The sequence below is a fragment of the Notothenia rossii genome, assembly GCF_949606895.1.
Source record: "Notothenia rossii genome assembly, chromosome: 6".
NCBI classification, from domain to species: Eukaryota; Metazoa; Chordata; class Actinopteri; order Perciformes; family Nototheniidae; genus Notothenia; species Notothenia rossii.
The window spans coordinates 36,063,252-36,072,573 of NC_136909.1; the positions used below are offsets into that span (position 1 = coordinate 36,063,252).

The following is a 9,322-nucleotide window of genomic DNA, read 5'->3' on the forward strand; positions in this document are numbered from 1 at the left end:
TCACATCCTTCATATCGCATGGAAGAAAAGGATTTTGTTCCTAAATGGAAAGAATAAGGAACATTTGAACAACTAATTCACTGTTTTGGAATGATAAATTTGCCTCTCAAAGCAAAACGAAAAATGCATTAAGTGCTTTAGCTTGCGTTCAGTCAGGAGATGAATGAAAGGATGAGGAAGATCCTCACAATAAATCACTGCATTTAGTAATATCTGTCAAGCCATTTGGCATCTTATGGCGCATTTCCACAGCAGGGCCTCGCACGGTTTAGTACGGTATAGTTAGGCCTTGGTAGGCCAGGCTCACTTTATGCTGCGTTTCCGTTACGGCCCGTCTACACAGCAGCGTTAAAAAAATCTTGAAAATCTTGGAGTTGGGCGTGTCTGAAAGCTTGGGGATTTTTTTGCGAGTAACGCGACCAACAACCAATCACATGAATCTCCCGCCCCCGACATACAAAGCAAAAAACCCCGGGGATTTTATGCGAGCAATATATATATATATATATATATATATATATATATATATATATAAACTCTCCAAACAGGCGAAAACCTACCAGTTTCACCCACTGTCTCTGCCATCTCCCTCCATGCCTGGTTCCTCCGGTTTGTATCCCGGTAAATAGTTACTAGTCGTAAAGAATCGGGTGATTTGCTACCGTAATTTCTCGTTTGGAATATGAGGAAATGAACTGCGGTATGTCTCTCCCAGCTTACACGTGGTTTGATTGACTAGCGCTTGTACTGTCAGATTTGCATAAACGGGATTTGATTGGCTGACGCTTCCAGCTCAGCTTCAAAAGTTGAACATTGCTCAACTTTTGAATCCTGAAAATCCTGGAAATCTTCGCTTTGCTTCCCCACAATGCAGTTCGGCGAAAAGCGAGGCAAAGTGACGTCACCCCATTCAAAGTGAATGGGGAGAAGCGTTGGAAGATTTTTTTAACACTGCTGTGTAGATGGGCCGTTACAGTTTAGGAACCGGGGTAGTAACTATAGTAACGCAGTGTAGGCGGAGCCGTGACGTCATCTTCAATGCGAAACACAAAACCAACATCAGCCGTTAGCTGTTAGCCCTCAGAGCTCACAGCTCCTCATATCTGTTAAGAAACTAGACAACAGTTAAACAAGTACAATCCACAGACTTTCTGTGTCATGGTGAATACAGTCGCTGGTTTATTTATGTCTGTAGGCCGTTGTTGTGAGTGTAGACGGTCGGAGCATATACAGCGTTAGCTTAGCCGATCTCCATTCAGAAAACACGAATTTTAAAAGGTTTTTCGCCTTGTCTGCAGACTTGTCAAAGCATTAATTCATGGTTTTTACTAACCGGTATCAGTATGTTGTTACTTCGGCATCATTTTGAAACGTATATTATTACAATTTAATCACGGTAAAATATGTTCATTTTGTTGTAGCCCCCTTGCCAGCGATTCTCTCAGTAGTTTAGCATGTTTAGCATATTCAGCCCGGTTGTTGGCCCGGAAAGAAACTGGATTTTGGAGAGCCATAAAAACTATGAAACAGTACCCGTTAGCCGGAACTACCCCTAGTGGAAGCGCAACAACAAACGGGCCGTGTTTGGCACGGCACACTTAAACTGTGCTACGCGCTGCAGTGGAAATGCGCCATTAGGGACTAAGCATTTTTTCTCAAATGTACTCCCTTTAAGCATCTTCTTGCCTTTTAGAAAAGTAGAAAATACTTTTTAAGTTCACTAACATGCTAAGATAATTGGTCCCATAAATAACCTGAACCCATGAGTTAAGTTTTTACATACTTCATATTGCATGGGAAAAAATGGGTTTTGTTCCTATATGGAAAAAAACAGAAACTCCAAACAGTGATTCACTGTGTTGAAGACTTAATTTAACCCCTAACTTTGTTTGTAACAACACCTTTCAACTTAATAGTTCATTACATGTGGCATCTTGTTTCCTTTATCCTTACTCAAACAGAAATGTAAGTTTGTGGATTCATGAGGAGTTTGTGCAGGAGCTTTACCCGGTTGAATAAAAGTCTAAAACCAAACAAACTGTCACCCTACAGAAATACTGGGAAAATTGATTTTCTGTTCAAGCGCATAGCTTTATTTAGTTTTTATAGTTTGTTACATTAAGCAAAACCCCCTTCCTGTCTTTATACTAAGCTAATCGCTTGCTAGCTCTAGCTTCTATGGTAACACTTTACAATAAGACTACCCTTATAAAGGGTTTACGAATAGTTTGTGATTAATTTATTAATTAGGTTGTGAGCACTTTATGAATCATTAATAAGCTTTAATAAGACATGAGATAAACAGGGCAACTGTGACCAGTTGCTTACCAAATAGTGAGCCCACATTTATCTGTACTGCTAAGCCTTATATTGGCTACTTAGCTTACTTTGACCATTTATTTATATGTTACTAACATTTATAAGTGTAAAACAAATCACCATTTTATAATTGGTAAAAGGGAGCCTTATTGTAAAGTGTGAAACACATCACCATCTGATGAGTCACTAACATTTATAACTACTGAAAGGGTGTGTTGTTTTTAAATGTAATATATATGTCCATTTATGAATGAGTTATAACATTCACGCTTAGCTAACACACATTTTTCACATGAAATGCAAAGTACGATGCAACAGAACCAAGCAAAACATTTTATTCACACATGAAGAAAATCAGGACTCAAAGTAATGACTGTTTAGTATGACTGATACACATATTTAAACATAAAAGCTTTTTTCAGACATAAATGAAAGACTTGGTAAGACATAATGGTATTCAGACTGGAAAGGCTTTGTGTATATCCTTGAACAAGCGTCCAAGCAGTCCATCGGGGTGAGCAGAGCCAAGCCAAGATGACCATTCAAGAACCTTGAGGTGTTCCTCCAACAAACTCTCTGTACGGTTTCCTCTCAGTCTACGGACATGTCCTTTGACGGTCGACCTAGCTCTTTCATTATGTTGGATATGACTGCCAGTCTGGGGATTCACAAACCACCTGCTTTGGTTTATGGTGCAGTGGTTGTACCCCATGTTACTCAGCACTCTCCTGTATGCCCTCCACTCATCACTAATAATGCTACTTCCTGACTTAACATGACGTCTAATCAGAGGGACAAGGTGGCATCTCGATCGTTTCTCCACTAGTTTCAACACTAGTCTCCGCTTTTTGTCTTTAACTCCCATCATTCCGAAGACCCATTTCTTCCTTCTCCAGGTATGTCCAAAGCGTGCATACTAACAAAAAATAAATCATAACATCATCTTAGTTAAAAACAAAATGCACACAAATTACAGTAGAAATTGTTGCACAACATGTTTCAAAATGACACTTGTTTATTAGGTGCATTGTATAACATAATTTAAGGATAATTATACAGTAATGGCCCATATTGATTTAAAAAAATAAAATTGGTATTCTCTTGTACAAGAAAGCCCAGTCTATAACTGCCGCACATAGGAGCTGGGTACAGTACCTTCTCCCAGACACAAATAAAATATTTTACTTTATCAGCATTGGTGTTACCAATGCTTACTATTTAAGTATTTATTTGGTAATACAATTAATAAAAAGAACAAGGTTTGGGTTCGTTCTTCAGATATGACTGTGACGTTAACGTGTAAGCTCAATAATGAACTCCAGCTCAACCAACCATATTGTAATATCTAAGTAATCATCTTCAAATATGACATTATTATTTGTAATATACACAAATCTTATTGTGAGGTTAATTTCACATACACTACGCCAGGGGTACTCAAATACAAATCTTAGAGGTCCAATATTTTTTTTTTCAATAAGACAAAGGTCCGTTTATTACGGTCATTCAAACTTTTAAACAATTACAACAAGATTCTTAACACGAGGTTGCAAAAACAAAAATAATCTGTATGCAGCAGTTTTCCTTGTTATTGTGTCTGTGCTCGATCCCTCAGGGTCGCAGTGTAAGAGCTGCAGTTATGAATAAAGGCAGCTGCACCCTCTTTCATTCAGCATTCCCATTATTGCTTTATAAATGTCTTGCCCCCTTGTGTGTCCACTGAGGTTCGTCAGGCCCAACACATCTTCAACAAACCCCCCCTTTGCCTAATCATAAAAACTCACAAACACCAGCAACTGAGCATTGTCAGTGGTGTCAGTGGACTCATCCACAGCTAAGGAAATGCACTGTGCTTTTTGTATTCCATCACAAAGCTGATTCATCAAATCACCAGCCAGTATTTATGTTCTTCTTGTTGCTGTGGAATCTGAGAGGGGGATTTGCTTGACCTGTTATTTCCTCTTTTAGTTTGCCTTCACACATGGTCTCCATCACTTCAGTCATGCATTATTTTATACTTCAGTTATGATCCAGTGGAAAGCCCTTACCTTCTGGCCTAGTTCAATCAAAGTGGTTACTTTCTGTTGGCTGGGCAGTGTAGTTTTACACACCGTCTTATTTGACTTTCTCAGGACTTGAAACTGTTTTTTGGGGGCAGACCCCCACAAAGAAAAACATATATTTACACACGTAAGGTCATCATCTTAACAGTTTTGTATGCTCATCCGTGAGCAGAGCATCAAGTTGACATGTCTATTACAGCTGAATGCGGCGATTACCATCTTGTTCAGCAAAACGCCTCACACACTGATTAAGATCAACAGCTTTAGTGCGTTTTGATTCAATGCTGAGTACAGCCAACCTGACAGGCTCTTCTCTGTCATTGCAGACCGCAAATACCTCATTCCTTCAGTACTTGGGTCCGAATGCTTCTCGTTTTGCGCCGTAGGCCTACCGTTCAAATGAAATCGCCGCCTATCATATTTCCAAGCTCGCGCCAGGGCCGGGGGAGGGGTTACAAGGCGTGCGTCTTGTGCTACATTCACTTGTACTCGGACATTAGAGACTTTCTCTCCGATGAGCCACAACTTTTCTTTCAAAACAAAGCTGCCAACTGGGGTGGCAAGGCCTATTTTGAGGGTAGCAGTTGCCCCCCCATGCCACCCCAGTAGGTGAAAGTAGGCTACTAGAGCTCTACAGTACAGATGCAACTAGATGAGCTGTTAACTCTCTGACTTTTTTTTTTTTAAACACACGCATTTTTCCCACCCGCATTCCGCGAAGACCCGCCCTACTGTGCCTCTGATTCGCAGACTGTTGGTGGGGGAAAACAACTCTGCACGGATGCTGAATGGGATTGGACCAATGTGTTGACAGACACACACAGACAGTGGAACAGTCGGACATGCAGAGCGCTGTTTGTTGTTGGACACAGCGGAACATTTTGACTCGTTGCGTTGTGGCGATGTCTCGCATATGAAAAGTATAATTTGCTCAGAGTCCAGAGACAGTTGTGGTTCGGTCCGGATCCGGACCTGAGTCCGGACTTTGAGGATGCCTGCACTACGCCACTCTTCAACCCTACTTTGACCTTAGCTTGTCTACATAATCGATCATAGCGAATTAAAATTAACCTTATGCATAAAGTTACCTACCTGTGAAGCTGACAGTTGAGTGGCTCAGACCAAGCAAGGAGGCAGAGGCAGAACGTCCAAAAATATAACCCGACGTGGGCATTTATTCAAATATGTGTACAAAGTTCACAGCCTCAATCATGCTATTCTCCTTCCTCAGATCCTGCAGCCACAAGGATCTCACACACACACACACTAGACTAATTAGACACAGGTGAGAGGGAGCAATTAAACACAGGTGAGGGGGGAGGAAACAACCCAGGGCCCCAGGTGCACGCAATCATCAGCCACAGACATTCAACATATTATTTGCACCCTGATTACACTCAATCGCTGTCATCCTTACGGCCCGTCTACACTACAGGCATGAAAAAATCTTGAAGCTGGGCGTGTCTGAAGCTTGGCGATTTTTTGCGAGCAACCAATCACATGAATCTCCCGCCCCCGACATACAAAGCAATAGAGAGGCGAAGTCCCTCCCCTTCCGGGAGCCTCCATGGGACCCCGGAAGCGGAAAATTATACATTGAAGTCAATGGAGAGAGAAAAGTTATCTTTTGATCCCGTTTGAATTGTGCCACGAATGACACATATGATGTTTGTCAATCTTAAACAATCATTTCCATGCAAAAAAAGTCACAGTTTGTCGTAAAAATGCTGAAATATAAGACTATGAATAATACGCAACTAGAAAGACTACAAATCCCAAATGCATTCTGGGTCGCGTAAGTGATGTCATAGGCGATAATGCTCCAAGACTGGTTGTGACTCGCAAAGCAAAGAGGAAGAAGAAGACTGATTTATTCCCTCCAATAAATATAAGAGATTGCTCCAATAAATTCACTTTTACAAGATGCCTGTGTGCTTTGTACGAGGTTGTAATCACAAAAGAGATCATACCACTTGCTCGTTCTATCGCTTCCCGTCTGATGAAAGGACCAGGAGTCGTTGGACCAAACATATCAGGCAATATAGGCTACATGTTTTGCATGGAACATAGTCAAGTTAGCTACCTAGCTAGTAGCGAGCATGTTAGTTAGCATTATATTACATTACTTAGCCTTGTCATTTGTATTAGCCTTAACATGAAGTAAACCAAAATGTTAAACAGTAAGAGTAGTCATGATGGTAAGTATTTTGTGAAACATTTGAAGAGTAGCCTATCGCCCCCTCCACCAGGTGCTAAGGGGGCGGGAGGTAGGCTAACGCCACATTAGTATCAGCGATCTTTTCTACTTAATGCTATCTGCACAAATGGTTAACATTGACCATTAAAAGATCAGGCAGTTCAGGGAGAGTCGAAGGAAGGAAGGCAGGCAGCTTTGCATGACATTCTTCTGGACGTGTTTCATTGTGATGATAGTGAGAGTGAGTCAATCTGTTTGTTGGAAAGACAGTAGTTGAGTGATTACTGAGAGAAAATTATTAAGAGATAATTATTCAGTGTTGTTACTTTAAAAGTGTTGTTACTGACCTTTTTCTCTTTTATTTTCTTTACCTCACCTGTAACTGCTGAGACCCTGAGGAACATGCACATTGGACTGACCTGCTTTGGCAACCTGATTTCCACTGTACGTAATAGTATTTGGTTATGGTATATTATTTATATACATCAAAGGCACAATGCACCCCTCAGAGACACATGTATTGAGTGTGATATTTTGCATTGGTCATGTGAAATCATCTTTACACACCAGAAAACTGTTGGAGCGGCAACTTGTTTTGAAATTGAATTTTTAATATCCGATAATAAAGTTGATCTGTTTTCTTTATTCTTCTCTCTTCCCAGCTCCATCCATCACCATTCTCTGTTCCTGCAGGTCCTGCTTGCTAATCAATGCTCATATTTTTTTTACACAATTACAAATAAAGTCAATGTATTGTATGACATTAAGTTGTGCTTCATTCTGAGTCAATAATAAATTCATTCTGCCTTCAGCTGCAAAATTATTGTGGACTGCACCGACATCCATGTAGCAGCCCCCCCCCCCAGTAAGATGAACCAAGCAAAGCTGACATACTCAACATACAGCTGTGCTCTTAAGTTTACATGAAGAATTTGTGAAATATTGGTAATAACAGGTTTAAATGATTATAAGTAATTAATTATATAATTTTCTCATCGTAGATGAGCAGACAGGGAGCAGATGAGAAAAGCAGAATATGCAGCTGCCATTTTCCACATGGAAAAGAGAAAGGGCCAAGTGTATTTGAGTGGACAAAAGAGAAATCCCAAATACGAAAAATAAAATTATACAATTTACAGATATTTATACAAATATATATATATCCTATATACACCATGTATAATGATGGTGTATGATGTAGAAGGAAGTGTGGTAGATAACAAGTAAATATAGAGTTACATACAGATCCATGTTACAGCAAAAGATGGAATAACTAAGAAGCACGCAGTATAATAATAATTACACGCAACAATTAAATAACTGCTCAGCATCTCCACCACAATCCCAATCTGCTGTGTCCTGTTTTCCTCCCCTCTGCATAACACCCCATCACACATACGAAACACAACGCAGAGTCCGAGGGTGTTAAGAGTATGTTTATTTAAATGTCCTCCTCTCTACTGGCCAACACAGGGAGCATATGCTGGGTGTAGAATTGTTCCAGGAGGAGGAGATTTCCATGCCATGCAGGGTCTTTGGGGATGGGGATGATGATCCCCTCCTTCGTGGTCCACAGTAGCAGAGACTCCGGTCTGTGATGTGCAGCTGTTATATAATATACAATACATTTTTTTGAAAAACATTTGATCAAAAAATAAGGATTTGGTCAGGATCTAGAGTCAGTGTGTAGTTTATTAATTAATCAATGCTCTCTACATTAGGAAAACACATACCAGTGTACCAGAGGGAGTCACACACAGCTGTGCCTAGATAACCAAACAAATTAACAGGGATGCAAACTCATCAGGTATGAAAAAGGTGACAAGGATCCGAGCCCCCTGACCCCACAGAATATCGGCTTTAAAATGAGGAATAACAGGATTTTAGCAGTCAGAACAACTAAAGCAGCAGTGTTAATATTAACAGAAACGCCATAGAGTCACTTCTAATAGAAATATATAAAAAGCATTTATTTTAATTGTGTAGTAGTCAGTTTATAATTTTGGCAGCACTGTTGAGCATTTTGAAAATGTATTTTCAGGCCTCTGTGCAAGGCTTAGTCTTTCTATCTTTATAGCCACTGGTGTAAAGTAACTAAGTTCATAAACTCAACAAGTACTATACTTGGGCACAATTTTGAGATACTTGTACTTTACTTAAGTATTTCAATGTTTTGCTACTTTGTACTTCTACTCCACTACAGTTCAGAGGTAAATGGTGTACTTTTACTCCACTACATGTATGTAATACCTTTAGTTACTTTACAGATGTGGATGAATGATGTGAAATATAATCAAGTGTTAAATCAGACTTTAGTTCCACCTGGAGTAAATCCAAAAGCTACCCTGCAGTATACAAAGTCATTCAGACTAGCTGCACCTTTACCAGCTTTGAGAACACTTTCATGATCAATCATTATAAAACATATCATATTATTCTGAAATGGACCAATCTGCAAAATGACTACTTTTACTGTCGCTACTTTCACTATATTTTGATAATAATACTTTTCTACTTTTACTTGAGGAACATTTGGAATGCAGGACTTTTACTGTAACAGAGTATTCCTACACTCTGGTACTTCTACTTTTACTCAAGTACAAGAACTGAGTACTTCTAATTTTAATCAATTACAAGATATACTTATACCACCTCTGTTTATAGCCTATGAAAAAAACGATTAGAAAACGAAGGCTAAAGCTAACGTTAGCAGATAGTGACAATGTATGCTAGTTAGCTAGCT

General features: G+C 39.7%; 2 long non-coding RNA genes across 2 annotated transcripts; one reads left to right on the forward strand and one right to left on the reverse strand.

Moving 5' to 3' along the window:
- Positions 1-1,336: 1,336 nt before the first annotated feature.
- LOC307044817 lies at positions 1,337-5,631 on the reverse strand. The gene is made up of 2 exons (XR_013809696.1): positions 5,475-5,631; positions 1,337-3,235 (listed from the first exon to the last, which is right to left on the reverse strand). It is a non-coding gene; the product is annotated as an uncharacterized lncRNA (long non-coding RNA).
- Positions 5,632-6,912: 1,281 nt separating this feature from the next.
- Positions 6,913-7,817, forward strand: LOC307044818. Its single transcript, XR_013809697.1, has 2 exons — positions 6,913-7,023; positions 7,242-7,817. It is a non-coding gene; the product is annotated as an uncharacterized lncRNA (long non-coding RNA).
- The last annotated feature ends 1,505 nt before the right edge of the window (positions 7,818-9,322 follow it).